Source organism: Bubalus kerabau, chromosome 4 (genome assembly GCF_029407905.1).
Source record: "Bubalus kerabau isolate K-KA32 ecotype Philippines breed swamp buffalo chromosome 4, PCC_UOA_SB_1v2, whole genome shotgun sequence".
In the NCBI taxonomy this organism is placed as follows: Eukaryota; Metazoa; Chordata; class Mammalia; order Artiodactyla; family Bovidae; genus Bubalus; species Bubalus kerabau.
This window is the reverse complement of record NC_073627.1, coordinates 116,084,001-116,102,566: the sequence shown is the minus strand read 5'-3', so window position 1 is coordinate 116,102,566 and position 18,566 is coordinate 116,084,001. Positions and strand designations below refer to the sequence as shown.

At 38.8% G+C, this 18,566-nt stretch overlaps 1 long non-coding RNA gene across 1 annotated transcript; it reads right to left on the bottom strand.

Moving 5' to 3' along the window:
• Nucleotides 1-1,342: 1,342 nt before the first annotated feature.
• Nucleotides 1,343-15,645, bottom strand: LOC129651577 (uncharacterized). The gene is made up of 2 exons (XR_008714208.1): nucleotides 15,526-15,645; nucleotides 1,343-1,789 (listed from the first exon to the last, which is right to left on the bottom strand). It is a non-coding gene; the product is annotated as an uncharacterized LOC129651577 (long non-coding RNA).
• Between the last annotated feature and the right edge of the window lie 2,921 nt (nucleotides 15,646-18,566).

Genomic DNA, 18,566 nt, shown 5'->3' with positions numbered 1-18,566 from the left:
ATATCCCAAGTTACCCTTCTAAATACCTTGTCCTTTCTGTTTCCTAAAATACTTAATACTCAAGTTCAGTTCAGCCAGGCAAAATTTGTACTGGCTAAATATTAAAAAAAAAAAAAAAAAAAAAAGGCAACACTCAGCACATGGAAAATGAATTTAAATTTTAGAAAGATAGTGACATTTACTATGTTTGTAAATTTATCAGCAATAGCACAATAAACCATCCAAACCTATTAGATACCAAATTCTCTGATATGATAAATGACAATTATTTAGTAGAGTTAACCTAAACATTTTTTTAAACCAAGAGTAGGGCAATAACTTACAGTTTTATAAGTGAAGAAAAAAGATTGTAGCAATCTATGGTCTTTTCTTCTTTTCTTTTTTTTTAAATTCTCTCTCTCACTCTCATTCTTTTTTATAACTCAAATCTGAAATAGCAGAATGTTAAGAGCAGAATTTAGATGCTCATTTACATACATTTGCATCACTGGGGAAGACTTTTGCAACCAAATCAACAAATTAATACAATATTCTTCCTATATTATACTCTGCAATAAGAGGCTGTAATGTGTGATTAAAAAAAAGATACTAGTAGGGGTCATTGAATAGAGTTACTGACAAATCAGTAAAAACAACTTTTATTAGAGCAAAGGTAACTCCTGTTTCTTCAGGTATAACACATTGTTTGATGAGAGTTTTAATCCAATGTCAGATAAGTGTAACAAGGTGGAATTCTCAGGACAGAGGGAGAATCCAGCATTAAGGGAAATTCTGACCATCTTATGTGTGTTTGTGTGTTTACAGAGTATATATGCAGAGTGTGAAAATAAATTGCATACCAAAAGAATGTCTTATGCTTTATAGATTCTGAAATGGTCCTTGTTTTACTCCTCATGAAATAACCCTAAATGACACTTATGCCATATTAGTATGTTATATGCAAAAATATTTTCTAGTAGTATTAAGAAATTCATAGAAATCAAACTGATGCCTTGTTGCAATTCAAAGCAGTTTTTAGTCCAAATGACAGACTAAAAACAATACGCCATTAAATTGTTGGGACAACTATTAAATGACTCTGGATTTTAATTTTTAATACTAATTTTGAAATGTAATTGGTGAGGTTTCTGTTCAAATCACACAATAAACCCTGTTTCATTAGTCTCCTAACTTTTCTAGATGAGGAGGGCAGAAAGAAGACAGGAGAAGGGAATGGAAACATTGCCTTGAACATATAAATGGACTCTGGGGAACATTCTTTGAGTTCAGAAAGCAAGAATCATAGATTCAGAAATCTCTGACCCAAGAATGAAAATAGCGCTTCACTGGAAGAAGAAAAGTGTTTGCAATGCAGCATTTTTATTAACAGAAAATGAATTAATAAGCATTTTTATTAACAGAATGTCTCCTTTGTCCAATTTAATGGGTCTGTGGGTAGCAGATGATTGAAGTGAAAGTGTTAGTTGTTCAGTCGTGTCCCAATGGACTGTAGCCTGCCAGGCTCCTCTGTCCATGGAATTCTCCAGGCAAGAATCCTGGAGTGGGTAGCTATTTCCTCCTCCAAGCGATCTTCCTGACCCGGGAATTGAACACAGGTCTCCACCTCTCCTGCACTGGCAGGTGGATTCTTTACCACTCAGTCACTTGCCTTCCAGGCTGGAGCAGTTAAGAACTAGTGTGCTTTCCTCACCAACTTCTTTCCTTCAACAGCAAGAGGGAAGCTCCTGTTTTTCATGTTGCCCGTGGTGTGACGACAAGGAGGAAAAGCGCTGCTCAGCCACATCCCAATCTAATCGGAGGGAAAAATATATGTTTATTATGTTAAGTCACTGAGATTTCTGTATTTTTTTCCTTCCTTGCCACATCATACACTAGCTTAGTCTCACTAACATAGCCTGAAAACTGGAAACTGATGACATGAATCAGTTCACAAATTCAGATATTTTAAAAACTAGATCTTTATTTTCTATAGTTTAATTTGTATTCAAGCCCTCTGCCCATCATGGTATACATGTAAGAAATTTGAATATCAATCTTAATTGAGGTTCATTCCCTCCTGCCCCCACAACTCTCACTACCTCTTATCCAAGTCCTGTATTTAAGCCACTTGGATTTACAGAGAGTAGAAGGCCCCTGGATCCTGAGTCCTCTATCACCCATGCTATGACATGGTGGCCAGCCTCACAGCCCACACTTTAGGTCCACATGACCTCTCCCTATTTATTATTTATTTGTTGTTTGGCTGCGTTTGACTCTCCCCTGATTCTCTGCCAGAACCCTCTGCTCCTGGATCCTCTGACAGTGATAGGATTTCATCTTCGATATCATGGCGTGTCCCTGACACACACATGCCTCCTCTCCCACTACCTCTCCTATTTGCCTCCACACAGCTTGGGAGGCATTTCTTCTTTGTCCAGGAAATGTTATCGTCTTCTCATAACTGAATGAAATACATTATCCATTCCCCAAATTATTTCCCTACACTACTCTAGGACTTAACGATTTTGAAATTAGATACAAAGCCAACTGCTTGAAAGTGGGGAACGGAAAAGGGTAGAAATAGCAGCTGGGGGAAAAAAAATAAATAAACATACATTAGGATTTCTAAAAATGCTGTTTCTAAACAGTTCATGAATTGCTTCATTTTTCTTATTTCCTAGAAGGGATTTTTATGTTAAATGCATATGTTGACATTCATTTTGGCCTTAAAATATGTGTTTGTGTTATTCTCACTCAAGGCTAATTTACCCACTTACAATCCAGTCAAATTAATTATTTTCTCATTTCATGTAAATGGCCTCTGGAAATCGCTTTTATCTTGGCTTGTGTTGCCCTTTCCCCATTCCAAATATATCTATATTCCAAGTTCAACTCAAAGGTTGGACTTCTAAAGACCCAAGGCTGTGCTATGCTTAATTGCTCAGTTACGTCCGACTCTTTGCAACCTCGGTGACTGTAGCCCGCCAGGCTCCTCTGTCCATGGGAATTCTCCAGGCAAGAATACTGGGGTGGTTTGCCATACCCTCCTCCAGGGTATCTTCCCAACCCAGGGATTGAACCCAGGTCTCCCGCACTGCAGGTGGATTCTTTATCATCTGAGCCACCAGGGAAGCCCAAGAATATTGAAATGGGTAGCCTGTCCCTTCTCCAGGGGAACTTCCTGACCTAGGAATCAAACCAGGGTATCCTGCATTGCAGGCAGATTCTTTTCCAGCCGAGCTACGCAGGAAGCCCAAAGACCTGATATCCTGTGCTAACAGAAACAGCCCCTCTGTTTAAACAGAGCACTTTGCCATTTTGAGTGTGTGCCAGACTGAGCAACATTGAGCAAATTACTACCCACCCTCTCATTTGTAAAAGATGGATAATAAATGTCTTCTCTATGATATTGTTGACAGGATTAAATAATCAGGGACTTAGATAGTCCTGGACTACAGTAGGCATTCCATAAATGACAGTCATTAATATAACAATATTAATAATATGAAATGATATGTTTTATGGTATTTATCTTTTAATTTCTCATTTTTGAGCTTCTTCTTGTAAAATTTACTCTATCTAGAAATATATATTGCTACAACTCAACATAGCAATTCATAAATGGTTATTTATTAAATAAATGAAAATCAGTGAATGAATAAATCAAGAGAATAGTTCAGTAATGTGGTTTAGCTCTGTGCTATGGTGACTTCAAAATGACAGAACTTAGATCTCTATCCATTGTTCCTGTGAGGTAGCCCCTTTTCAAAAGCATGATTAGCTGCCAATATATTTACTGTTCCCAGTCACTGTATAATCCTACAGTTTTGCATGAAACCAGCCACCATCCTGAGATGTTCAGTTCCAATATCTTCTGCTTTATAGAACTGCTCACCATCAAGAATCCAAACCTCACAGATCCCCTTCATCCTGTTCTGTGTGTGTGTGTGTGAGTGTGTGTTTGTTTTCTCAGATGCTCTTTGTGACTCCAGGACTGTAGCCCACCAGGGTCCTCTGTCCAGGCAAAAATACTGAAGTGAGTTGCCATTTCTGCCTCAAGGAGATTTTCCTAACTCAGGGATCGAACCCATGACTCTTGCATCTCCTGCATTGGTAGGCAGTTTCTTTAACACTGAGCCACCTGGTAGCCCTCACCCTGCTCTGTGCATTCCCTAATATGACCTCAGCAGCCATTTATTCCCCAGCTCCCAAGGCTCTGGGCTATGTTTTTGAAGCTTTCAAGCTATTAGGAGTTAAGTGTGCCTATATTTTCAACCCATTCTCTAAGTATTTTCTTTAACTTCTGATTTGAACAGAAATGTAATTGTCCCATGAGGAGAGGGACCTTACACACCCTTTCAGTAAGGGTGGTTTTTTTCCCCCTTATTCATACATCATGTTCTTCAGGGAGATAAGAAGAATATCTTTCATTGAGGTGGTCATTTAAAACAAGAGCATTTTTTAAAAATAAAGACAAGTGCTAAAAATCATACTAAGACTTCAATCATAAACTAGGACTCCCTTGGGTAGCTATCCACCATTGCCTCTTTCAAACTGTTTCTCTCCTTCATCTTTCAATAATTTCATTTTCTCTGACCTATGTGTCATGTTTTCACAATTCTTTCCCCTTTCTAATTTTTCTCTTTCTTGAAACTACCACTTTCTCTTGGTTGGAAAAAGCCCTGCAGCATAATTCATGATTCATTACATAGCTCTCTCACTGCCTTCTTTTCTGCCACAACTCCTGTCCTAATGACAATACCTTTATCTTAACGTCCTTATCTCCACTCATCTTTGCTTCAGTTCAGCCTCCCCCTCTCCCTCACATGATCAGATACTAGGCCTGCTGCTGCTGCTGCTAAGTCACTTCAGTCGTGTCCGACTCTGTGCGACCCCATAGACGGCAGCCCACCAGGCTCCCCCGTCCCTGGGATTCTCCAGGCAAGAACACTGGTATTCACCAATAACACACATCAGCTACAAATATGACTTTCCAACATTCCAACATTATCCTCTTATTCTTTCAGATCACTCACACTAGTATTCCTACTACAAAATATGATCTCCCTTTGTGAGAACTGGAATCCTTTTCTGCACTCTCCAAAAACCTATTATTACTTGTGCTTGCGTGCTGAGTCACTTCAGTCATGTCTGACTCTGTGACCTGGTTCTATGACTCAACAGTCACTCTTCACAAGCATGCTTAACCAATTCAACCCTTCTTTCCCTCCATTTTATATACCTGAACAATCCCCAACTCAGATTAAATATAAAAATCTGTTCTACTTTGGTGCTTAGAAACCTTAGGAAATTGGAAAAAAAAATTCTTCTGAAAAGTCTTTCCTTAAATTTATGACCAAAAATCTCAAATGTACATCCAAATGTTCATTGTCCTACAATATATTCTCAGCACTACTCACTCTTTACCACTACTGTTTTCAAATTCTTTTTCCATAGATCTCACATAATTCTGTAACTGTCTCCTAAGCAATGGATGACCTTGCCATCAACCTCATACAGAAAATCTGTCCAATACTTCATTTTTCCTTTTCAATTCAGTTCAGCTCAGTCACTCAGTCATGTCTGACTCTTTGCGACCCCATGGACTACAGCATGCCAGGCTTCCCTGACCATCACCAACTCCCGGAGCTTGCTCAAACTCATGTCCATCAAGTTGGTGAGGCCATAAAACCATCTCATCCTCTGTGTTCCCCCTCTCCTCCTGCCTTCCATCTTTCCCAACATCAGAATCTTTTCCAATGAGTCAGTTCTTCACATCAGGTGAACAAATTATTGGAGTTTCAGCTTCAGCATCAGTCCTTCCAATGAATATTCAGGACTGATTTCCTTGAGGATGGACTGGTTTAATCTCCTTGTAGTGCAAGGGACTCTCAAGAGTCTTCTCCAACACCATAGCTCAAAAGTGTCAATTCTTCAGTGCTCAGCTTTCTTTATAGTCTAACTCTCACGTCCATACATGACTACTGGAAAAACCACAGTTTTGACTAGACGGACTTTTGTTGGCTAAGTAATGTCTCTGCTTTTTAATTTGCTCTCTAGATTGGTCATAGATTTTCTTCCAAGGAGCAAGTGTCTTTTAATTTCATGGCTGCAGTCACCATCTGCAGTGATTTTGGAGCCCCCCAATACAAAGTCTCTCACTGTTTCCATTGTGTCCCCATCTATTTGCCATGAAGTGATGGGACCAGATGCCATGATCTTAGTTTTTTGAATGTTGAGTTTTAAGCCAACTTTTTCACTCTCCTCTTTCACTTTCATCAAGAGGCTCTTTAGTTCTTCTTCGCTTTCTGGCATAAGGGTGGTGTCATCTGCATATCTGAGTTTATTGATATTTCTCCCTGTGATCTTGATTCCAGCTCGTGCATCATTCAGCCTGGCATTTTGCATGACGTACTATGCATATAAGTTAAATAAGCAGGGTGAGAGTATACAGCCCTGACGTACTCCTTTCCTAATTTGGAACCAGTCTATTGTTCCATGTCAGTTCTAACTGTTGCTTCTTGACCTGCATACAGATTTCTCAAGAGCAGGTCAGGTGGTCTGGTATTCCCATCTCCTTCATAGTTTTTCACAGTTTGTTGTGATCCACACAGTCAATATACCCAATAATATTTGATAAATGGTTAAAGGTGGGAAGAGAGAAAATTAGAGAAATTGGGTGGATGGCTTGTTCATGGATCTCTATGCCTATAAAATACATATGCCTTCTAGATATTATTTCTTTTCTTAATATTAAGTTATACATTTGTCTCAGAATGAGGAACATTGTAATTTTCTGGCTCAGTCTTTCTCCATATGTTCACTTGCCTGAATTTTGAGGGGGTTTTTGTTGTGGGTTTTTTTTTTTTTGGTATTTTTGTTACTTTGGGTATCACTCTCTTACATTTCCATTAAAACCATAACTTCAAGTTGGTCAAGAAAATTCTAAGACCAAAAACAATTTCTGAAGCATTGTCTATATCACACACATTCTTTTAGGTAAAGGAGATAGAAAAAGTGAACAATCAAAACAGAATCCTTGCCTCTGCTGGAGTGGAGGACATAGGCAAAAAACAGGAAAATGAATAAGTATAAATAATAAGTGACACATTAACAGGTTCAACGAAGCAAACAAAACAGGGGAATGTTACAGTAAAGCAAGAGGAAGCTGGTGGTCAGGGAGGATCTCTCTGAAGTGGTAACGTTTGAGTTGCGATAAGACTTGAATCATTAAAAAGTGCCAGCTATGAAAGAACATTATGCAGAATAGTACCAGGAGAAGGACGAGTAAGGGAAGGGAAAGAGGTTGGTTTTTAAGCCAGCAGAAATATTGCCATTTTGGAAGGGGAACAGTTGGTATATGTAGGTACATAGAATTAGCAAGGTAGATGAGAAAGCAGTTTGGATTTTATTTTAAATGCAATTAGAAAGTTTAACATGGCTCTGTGTTGGTGAGTGAATAATCACTCCGGTTGCCACTAGGATGGACAGTGAGTGTAAAAATTGTCGTTAGGATGACAACCAGTTAGAAGGTTTAGAAGGTTGTTTTAATCATTTCAGGCAAGAGTTAGTGATGGGAATAATGAGATACAGTCAGAAAGGTGTTCTATTTTGAAGACACATTAGGCAGAATTATTGGTGGGCTAGATACAAACAGAGTGTGAAGAAAGTAATCAAAGATGACTCTAGGTTCGTGGCTGAGTAACAAGTCAGGAGCTGATTCAGTCTGAAGAAGACTTGAGAGTGTCTTTACTTGTGTTCAAGGTGGGTGAAAAGAATCAAGAGTTCTGTTTGACTCAAGTTTGCAATGACATTAATGCCAAATGAAGATTTTTATTACAAATTTATATCACAAAGTTAGCAATAAGCATCCAATTTATGGAGATGATATGAATCTGGAAGCAGAAGTGATTGTAGTGAGAAAAATGTCAAAGTCCTCAATGTAGAGACTGAACAAGATCACTTAGAAGAAGGGTATAGATTACAGATAGGAGCATGCTAAGTCACTTTAGTTGTGTACAACTCTGTGCAATCCTATGGACTGTAGCCTGCTGGGTTCCTCTGTCCATGGGGATTCTCCAGGAAAGGACACCAGAGTGGTTTGCCATGCCTTCCTCCAGGGGATCTTCCCAACCCAGGGATTGAACCACTGTTTCTTATGTCTCCAGCATTGGCAGGTGGATTTTTTTTACCACTACTGCCACCTGGAAAGCACTATAGACAGGATAGGAGAGGGCAGAAAAAAGAATCCATTGATGTTTCAATGTTAAAAATGGGCACAAAAGTCAAGGATCCAGAAGCAGAAACAGGGAGTGTCCAGAAAGATAGAATGAGAACCTGAAAAAAAAGTGATGAAAGCAAAGTATTGCATAAAATATATTAAAAAGGGGACATTAGAAAATGTCAGTGGGGTTTTTCAATTTTAACAGAAGGAAAAATATGTGGAATTGTCTTGTAGGTTATGATGAAATGGTCTTGATGTCTTGAAGAAAGTGAAAGAGGAGAGTGAAAGAGCTGGCCTAAATCTCAACATTCAGAAAACTGAGATCATGGCATCCAGTGCCATCACTTCATGGCAAATAGATGGAGAAACAGTAGAAACAGTGGCTGACTTTATTTATCTGGGCTCCAAAATCACTGCAGATGGTGATTGCAGCCATGAAATAAAAAGACGCTTACTCCTTGGAAGGAAAGTTATGACCAACCTAGACAGCATATTGAAAAGGAGAGACATTACTTTGCCAACAAAGGTCCATCTAGTCAAAGCTATGATTTTTCAAGTGGTCATGTATGGATGTGAGAGTTGGACTATAAAGAAAGCTCAGCACCAAAGAATTGATGCTTTTGAGCTGTGGTATTGGAGAAGACTCTTGAGAGTCCCTTGGACAGCTAGGAGATCCAACCAGTCCATCCTCAAGGAAATCAGTCCTGAATATTCATTGGAAGGACTGATGCTGAAGCTGAAACTCCAATAATTTGTTCACCTGATGTGAAGAACTGACTCATTGGAAAAGATTCTGATGTTGGGAAAGATGGAAGGCAGGAGGAGAAGGGGAACACAGAGGATGAGATGGTTGTATGGCATCACCAACTTGATGGACATGAGTTTGCCTAAGCTCTGGGAGTTGGTGATGGTCAGGGAAGCCTGGCATGCTGTAGTCCATGGTGTCACAGAGTCAGACATGACTGAGTGACTGAACTGAACTGATTGGGTACTGTTTTAGTTGATAGAGCCTTGTGAAAGTTGCTCGTTCATGTCTGACTCTTTGCAACCCCATGGACTATACAGTCCATGTAATTCTCCAGGCAAGAATACTGGAGTGGGTAGCCTTTCCCTTCTTCAGGGGATCTTCCCAACCCAGGGATTGAACCTAGGTCTCCTGCATTGCAGGAGGATTCTTTACCAGCTGAGCCACAAGGGAAGCCCTGATGCAGCCTTAAAAGTAGATAAAACACACACACACATATCCATGCCTTCATAGAACTTAAACTCAGTTTTGATTATCATCTCTCTAAGTTACTGGGATATAAACTTCAAGAAAGAAGGAACTGCATCTCTTTTGTCCCCAGCTGTACTCAACAACTGACACAAAGTAAGTGTTCAGTAAAATTTGTTACAGGGTAAGTACTGTATGTAGGTCAGGAAGCAACAGTTAGAACCAGACATGGAACAACACACTGGTTCCTAATAGGAAAAGGAGTACGTCAAGGCTGTATATTGTCGCCCTGCTTATTTAACTTATATGCATAGTATATCATGAGAAATGCTGGGCTGGAGGAAGCACAGTTGGAATCAAGATTGCCAGGAGAAATATCAATAACCACAGATATGCAGATGACACCACCCTTATGGCAGAAAGCAAAGAAGAACTAAAGAGCCTCTTGATGAAAGTGAAAGAGGAGAGCGAAAAAGTTGGCTTAAAGCTCAACATTCAGAAAACTGAGATCATTGCATCCGGTCCCATCACTTCAAGGCTGACTAGTTTTTTGGGCTCCAAAATCACTGCAGATGGTGATTGCATCCATGAAATTAAAAGACGCTTACTCCTTGGAAGGAAAGTTATGACCAACCTAGATAGCATATTACAAAGCAGAGACATTACTTTGTCAACAAAGGTCCGTCTAGTCAAGGCTCTGGTTTTTCCAGTAGTCATGTATGGATGTGAGAGTTGGACTATAAAGAAAACTGAGCACCAAAGAATTGATGCTTTTGAACTGCAGTGTTAGACAAAAGTCTTGAGAGTCCCTTGCACTGCAAGGAGATCCAACCAGTCCATCCTAAAGGAGATCAGTCCTGGGTGTTCATTGGAAGGACTGATGTTGAAGCTGAAGCTGTAATACTTTGGCCACCTGACACAAAGAGCTGACTCATTTGAAAAGACCCTGATGCTGGGAAAGATTGAGGGCAGGAGGACAAGGGGATTACAGAGGATGAGATGGTTGGATAGCATCACTGACTCAATGGACATGAGTTTAGGTAAACTCAGGAGTTGGTGATGGACAGGGTGGGCTAGTGTGCTGCCGTTCATGGGGTTGCAAAGAGTCGGACATAACTGAGCAACTGAACTGAACTGAAATACACAATTGTGGTAGTGTAACAGTAAAGTACGGAGAAGGCACTGGCACCCCACTCCAGTACTCTTGCCTGGAAAATCCCATGGACGGAGGAGCCTGGTAGGCTGCAGTCCATGGGGTCCTGAAGAGTCGGGCACGACTGAGTGACTTCACTTTCACTTTTCACTTTTCACTTTCATGCATTGGAGAAGGAAATGGCAACCCACTCCAGTGTTCTTGCCTGGAGAATCCCAGGAACGGCTGCCTGGTGGGCTGCCATCTATGGGGTCGCACAGAGTCAGACACGACTGAAGAGACTTAGCAGCAGCAGCAGCAGCAGCAACAATAAAGTAAGGCAGGTAGACTGCCCAAACCCAGTGCCCGCATATTTTACAAACTTAATATTTATTTTGATTAGTGTGAATCATAGTAAAACACTCACTGCCTTCTCTTATCTCCTCAGCAACTGAATGCAAGATGCTGCTCAACTGTTTTAAGCAATGTTATTTCTTTTGCTCCCAAATTTTATCAGTGTCATGAAAATAAACTTTTACATCATGAACACATGAAAAAGTTTTAGGAAGATTTTTCACAGCTTGGTCTCAAGAACTAGGATCACCTCAGTTCTACTCACACTGGCCCAAATGACACAGCACGCCTCTTTTTAATGAATGCCCAGGATGAAAAGCCACTTGCATAAACTCCCTAACCTGTTATTTAGAACACTTGGGACCCTTGGAACAAATGAACGATTGCCTATAGCAGCCAATAAGAAAGATGCTCTCTGCCTCCCCATGAGGGACAGCTAGCTTCTTTGCCTCTGTAAACCAAGCCCACTGAGTAACAAATCAGAACAGAAGACTTCAGAGCTGGCTAAATCACTGCCTTTATAGCAGCAAGCACCGCAGTGCACATAAAAGAAAGAACTTTGCCCAGACATTACCTACAGTAGAATTCTTTCCAAGTCCTTTTCCTGAAAACAAGAAAGAAACAACACAAAAGATTAGCCTAGTTGCAGAAAGAGCAGTAAAAGACTGTCAACAGAGTTCCCTCTCACAAGTTCCTATCCCCAGGAACCTGAGACTTGTGTTACCCATCCCTCAGGAGCCTCTAGCGTCAGATCCACATGTGAGTCCCAGAACTGTTTCTCTGGCTATATTTGGCTGACTGGTTATTTCACTTTCTTTTTGCTCTACTCATCTTATTCTGTATACCCCTGTGAGGTGAAAACAATCCACATAGAACTAGACCATCTTACAGGACTCGTTATTTAATTTTCTCTTTCTGAATAATTCATAATGCATTTCCTGTGAGGTTGCCGCACATCCAGGTTTCCCATACACAATGTATTCCTTCTGTGGAAGACAGGACAAGAGAGCTCTGAATTCTCATCATCTCTTGACTCAGAAATGGATGCCAAGTTTGAGTGCTTGTTACCAAAAGCTTCTGCTTCATTCAGTCTAGTCTACGTATTGCCTGGCAATCATCCCACACTTATTTCTCCCTCTGCACCATTGCTCTTGTCTTAACTGGACTATTTATCTTCCTCTGTCCTCCCCATCCAATTCCAGTCCTACCAACTGCTTGAGTCTACGCAGGCACTCTCTCATTCTCCTAACTCTTCCAGTGATTTGTCTACCCATTTATTTGTCTTATCACCATGCTGTACTCTTATATCATTGTTACTAGTTTTTAACTAAATATCCAAGTAGCTATGTGTCCCATATTTCTAATAACCTAGGATACTAGGGGTTCTCTAGAGAAACACAACCAGTAGGATATATATATATATAGGCTTCCCAGGTGGCACTAGTGGTAAAGAACTTGCCTGCCTGTGCAGGAGACATAAGAAATGCAGGTTCAATCCCTGGGCAGGGAAGATTCCCTGGAGGAGGGCATGGTAACCCATTCTAATATTCTTGCCTGGAAAGTCCCATGGGCAGAGGAGCCTGATGGGCTACAGTTCATAGTGTTGCAAAGAGTTGGACACAACGGAAAAGACTTAGCATACATGCCCAGAGAGAGAGAGCTTTTGCTTTTAAGGAATTGGCTTATGCAATTGTGGAGGCTTGGCAGATTGAAAATTTACAGGTTAGACCACTAGGCTGGAGACCCAGGGAAGTGTTGCAGCTCGAGTTCAGAGGCACTGGCAGAATTCTTTTCTGCTTGAAGGAGGTAGGTCTTGGTTCTATTAAAGCCTTTAGCTGATAGGATGAATGTCCTCCCCTCCCATTGTGGAAGATAATCTGCTTTACTCAGAATCTACTCATTGAATTATTAATCTCATCCAGAAAAAAAAACCTTCACAGAAACATCTGAATAATGGATTAATGTTTGGCCAGATATCTGGGCACTGGGACCCAGCCAAGTCCTTGTGTAAAATTTACCATCACACCCAGCAAAGCATTTATGTAAAATAAAAAGTCAGTGTGTTGAATGGATGTGTGAATGGCCGTTTGGGATTAATAAAGCAAATTCCTGCAGAGTTGGACACCTAGTCATCCTCTCAGCTTCAGCTTCCATCATTCTTTCTTCATTTTGTGCTTCCCAGTCATTGCATATGCCATCCTTCTTCCTGAGAGGGGGCTTTAGAATGTGCTGTACCTATGGTTCAGATGCTCTTTCTTTTTCACCTAACTCCACCTCATCCTTCATTCAATTGTAACTTTCCCAAGGAAATCTTTCCAAGTCCTTCAGACTAGTTTTCCCAATTTTGCGTTCTCATAGTACAGAATACAAAGTTTTGTAGCACTTAGTAAAATTTCATTCACAGTTATTTATTTTATATTATTTGATTAATATCTGTCATTGTAATGTCTGAAAAATACTTCACTGTAAATTTCCTGAGAACACAGACTATGTCTATTTTTCTTCACATATCTACCCTTAGATTCTACTAGAGTGCCTGGTACATCAAAAGTAATCAATACATTTTTGTTAATCTTATTAAAAGAATTAATTAACTTTTATTAAAATGAATTAATAACCAAGGAGATTAATATTGCTTCCCTTATAGAATGCTTCTTAAAAGGCAGATGGCAGCCACACAGTGCTGTAACAGCCAGATCAAAACAGGAGAAAAATCAAGCTATAATTAATTCTTTACATACAAGGCTAAGTCATCAGTCTATTATCTGTCTGAACCGCCTGCTTATGTTGTTACAGACACAGTCTCAGCATCAGAAGAGTAAAACTTTAGGGCCTTCCAATATGAGATAAAGACAGGCTCTTCCATTAATTAATGCACATGAAGAGTATGTTATTTGTAGTGAGAGAAAGAAAGAACAAAATCTTAAATTTAAAGTCATTGATCATGGATATAGTCTTCAGGCATTAGTTCCTCGCTGATACATAATTAATTAGTAATGTATGAGCCAGTAAATATTTTGGAGTCAAATGTTTATCACTTTCAGAGTTGGATATTGTAATTAGAGTTTCACTCCAAAAAAAAATAATAACTCTGAATACTTCAAACTGTTTGCATAAATCCTCTCTGTGTGTTTGTGCTTAGTCGTTTCAGTCTCCTCTGACTCTTTTGCGACCCCATGGACTGTAGCCTCCAGGCTCCTCTGTCCGTGGGATTCTCCAGGCAAGAATACAGGAGTGGGTTGCCATGCCCTCCTCCAGGGACTCTTCCCAACCCAGGGATGGAACCTGAGCCTCCTGCGTCTTCTGCATCGCAAGCAGATTCTCTACTGCTGAGCCACCAGGGAAGTCCCAAATCGTCTCTAGAAAAGTTTTACCCCAACAAAACCTGACTGTCAGTATAATTTTTGACCCTCATTGAGACTGCTGCCTTTCTCTATTTCTCACCTACTTAGAACTGAAAATACAAAGATTCACCTGCTTCATATTTACCCAATTTTGATAATTTTCATATACAAGGTAAAGCAGAATAAATAAAACATCTCAATGCCCTGCTCAAATATTTTGATAATCCCTCTCATACCAATGTTTTGTTCCCTTATTCAGATTTTATGTTTAAGTAACTATTTTACTGTTTATATTTAACTTCTGTGTCTCTTTCTTTCTTTAATTTGTGAAGTGAGAACAATAAGAGTCTATAACCCACAAGGCTATTCTGAGAATCAAGTAAAACTCTGTACCTAAAAGTCACGTGTTAACTAAATAGTATTCTTAAAATTTGAGATATAATTTACATACAATATTATATAGGTTTTAAGTGTACTACATGATTCGGTATATGTATATCTTGTGAAATGATCACTGCAATAGCATCCATCGCCACACATAGTTACAAATTTTTTTTTCTGTGATGAGAGACACAAGTAAACAGTACTTCTAAAGTAGCTGAGCAATTATTACAAATTGAACTATTTAAATAATCCATTTGATATGTAATTATCATATCAAATAACTACAGATGTGCCTCTATGGCAACAATATTAAAAAATGCTATGCCTAAAGGATCAGGCAATTTATACATATATGCAACCCCTATACTTCATGCCCATCTTCATCCTGAATAGAGTCTGCACTGCCCCAATGAGTATTTCTATAAAACAAGTTAATGTATAACTGATCAGTAGTAGAGGACTGAAGTCAGCTTAACACACAAGTTTAACTTGATCCATATGCTACCTTCCTGAGCATATTAATATTTCACTCCAGTGATAATACTGCAGCTAAAGACAAAGAATACTAACACTTTGAAAATAGGAAGCTGGGCAGAGATACATAATACAGTACAATATAAATGTCTTAAAACTAATCTAGCAAACATAGAATGAAAAACAAGTGTGTTTTTACTGTGCATAGATATTGCTAACTAGAGAATTCCTTCATATATTCCCCAAATCTAAACTCACATCTGTCTCACCTAAGCTCAGTAATACTTTTAATTTCCTCAATGAATCCCTGCAGCAAATCCTGTTAATAATTCTGCAACTTTGGCGATAACAATCATGCAGTTTAGTACTGAAAGAATAGGCTTTGGAAAGAAATAGACTTGAGAGCAAATTATGCTCCTACCCGTTGACCAGTCTTGAGTGAATCTCTGACCTCTAGAAGTGCCACTTGTTCATCTAGATCAGCAGTCCTCAGCCTTTTTGGCACCAAGGACAGGTTTCCTGGAAGACAATTTTTCTCTCTACAGGATGGTGGGAGGTGGGGCGGGTTCAGGATGATTCAATCACGTTACACTTATTGCGTACTTTGTTTCTATTATTATTACATCAGTTCCACCTCAGATCATCATCATTAGATCCCTAATCCAGATAATAGAGCTAATAATACTACCTGCCTTTGATTCACTCTGAGGATTCAATGATATAATTCTTGTAAAATATTTTATATTGTAACTTCTGCATTTAAACTATTGTTGAGACAGAACAAATATTAACAGTGCGTGTAGTCTTTTCTCTGCCAGTGAGTGTTGATTTACAGTTTCCTGCTCTTTGGCTTTTTCTATACGACAGAAAGTATTTGTGTGTTTTCAGGCTGTGGAAATGATTGCCCCACCCTGTGTGAGCAAAATTCAGCATGTTGATTTTCATTCTATTTTGCTATGTTAAATAAAAAGTTTGACCTCAATTATCTGCATATTATGTGCATTTTGAAAATGAAAGTATTGCCTGATAGGGGTTGCTGTTCTAGATAATTATCTCAGCTCTTTACTTCATATTTGTGTTTAACCTTAGCATCTCAACATTTCTTGCCATACTATGTCTTTAATTGTGACTATATTCAAGCATTTATTATTGATATTAAAAGCACCAAAGTGCAGATACCATTATCTTCAAGGAAATTCCAAAGCATATCCCAAATCTGATGTTTAGATCTAAACCACTCAGCATGTTTGGCAAGATACTCACAACACAGCTATCTGTTTTTGGAATAAGTGCCCCTCTCCATTCTAGTTAATTGAAAACAACTCCAAATTGCCCTCCTGAGCATAAAGAACCAGGGATTAAGATATAGTAGCGGAAAAGTATCAGGGTTTTAAAGACTTATATAAACAACACAGTTGTTTGAGCGGGTGACAAATAAATTCAAGCTCCCCAGGACACACTTGTTTAGGATTTTCCCAATTAGGCATTTTATTTGATCTCCGGGTCTGGGTGAGCCACAATTCTCTAGAATTGAAGAGGAGATTAATGGACCAGAGACAATGGCTAATTCATCTCCAGGGCTTTGTTTATTGCTTGTCTTTGCTAATTTAATACTGTTATTTCCAAACTTAAATAAATCAAAATGAGAATTGGGCTAGGGCAGCATGTCTTGATGAGCTCCGCAATTGCAGGGCGATTCTTCACCACCCTAACCTTAACCTTAGGTGTCTTTTCTTGCAAATAATTCTCTCTTTTTTGAGAGGTGTAAATAGTGGGGGAATAACACTTTGCATATTATCTTGATTAAGTCTGCTCATTGGTGGCAGGGAGGATAGAGAATAACTTAGCATATTTACAAAGAGACTGAAGACACAGAAATTTCAAAGGGGTTTCAGTTGGGGGACCTGATTGCTCACAATTGCTTAGAGGAGAATGAATACCAATATGGGGCACAGATGAAAGAAAAAGCAGTTTTTTTCTTAATGATGGCTCTAGAATCTAAAATGAAGCACAGCAGGTTGGGAAGTCCTACAGAGATTTTAATTTTTTTAAGGTATCTCATATCTGTGGACTAACAAACTTTGTTTTCTATTCTTGCATGCCTTCAGCTTTGAATTTGGGAAGTTCACTTTGCAAATGCAGTTTCAATAGAAGAGAACTGATGCTTTTTCTATTTTGTTGGAAAAGAAATTAAAATAAATTTTTATAGTACCTCAGATTAAAAAGACATTAGCTAATTCTTTGAATATCAGCAAACTAAGCAACATTAAAACAAAATGTTTAAAGAAAATGAAGGGCACACATAAAAGCTTTAACTCCCAGTCTGTCACCTTTTTTTGACCAGAGTGTGAATTCTGGGCTAAGATGTTGGCAGCTGAACACCTGAAAATTGTGATCTCAAGGTATCACACTCTTAGATCCATTTGCATTAATAAAAAAAATTTTTTCAAGCTCATCAACTCCTTAAAAAACTTCTTAGTCACCAAGCACTGTCTTCAATCAATATGGAAATTTATGGCAAAGTCCTTAGAATCTGCTTCCTAAACATTGTCCCTTGTCATGCACAAATAGAATCTAAGCTGGGTTTTTTCTTTTAATCATCTAGCAAGTCCCTCTATTTGCTTTTCACTAAGTCTAATAGTTATGCAATAATTGAAAATAATTTTAAAGCAGCCCATCTCTAATGAAAGAAAGCACAATGACAATAATTAAAGTTTATTAGGTTTGTAAAGAGCTTAACAGATTATCCTGTCTAAAAGCACTTTAAAAATGTTTGTTTCCTGTAACATATGGGGCAGGGAGAAGCAGCTCCCCCTATAGCCATATAGCAAGTCCATAGTGAGTCTAGTCTTTTTATTACTTTGGGCAAAGGTTCTCATACAATCTTACTTGCAAAATTCGTATCTTTTTTCTTTCGTTTTATCTAACCACAGGGAGAACTGTCTGGGAATTGAATGTTCCTTTGCCCTGCTCTATCCTGGGTGCTTGGTCTGTACAAAGTAGGTAACATCTTGATGACACTTTAAAGAACAGTGGTTTTTATCTCTCAGTCCTGTTTCCCTTTTATAATCTTAACTTTCAGTTGAGTTCCTGTTTTTAAAATTTCCATTCTCAGGCAACATTCACACTTTATGAAAATAGCCATGCTTTCCAAGGGCTAATTGAAACTCTACAGCTTGTATTACATCTTTTAGCAAAATGATAAAATTACTTTATTTCAGAACCAAGCCATGGGGAATTTCGAAGTTATCAATTTTCCCAATTAAATAAAGCTTACAAACACTCATTTAAAATGCATCCCTTCTTCTGTATACAGATATTTATTGCATACCTGATAAATTACAAATTATTATGGTGGTGGATACAAACTGTGTGAAAGATACAACTCAGATATGAAAACTTCCCTAATGGGATTTAGTAAAGATGATGATCTATTCTTTACACAAACAATTAAAAGAGAAA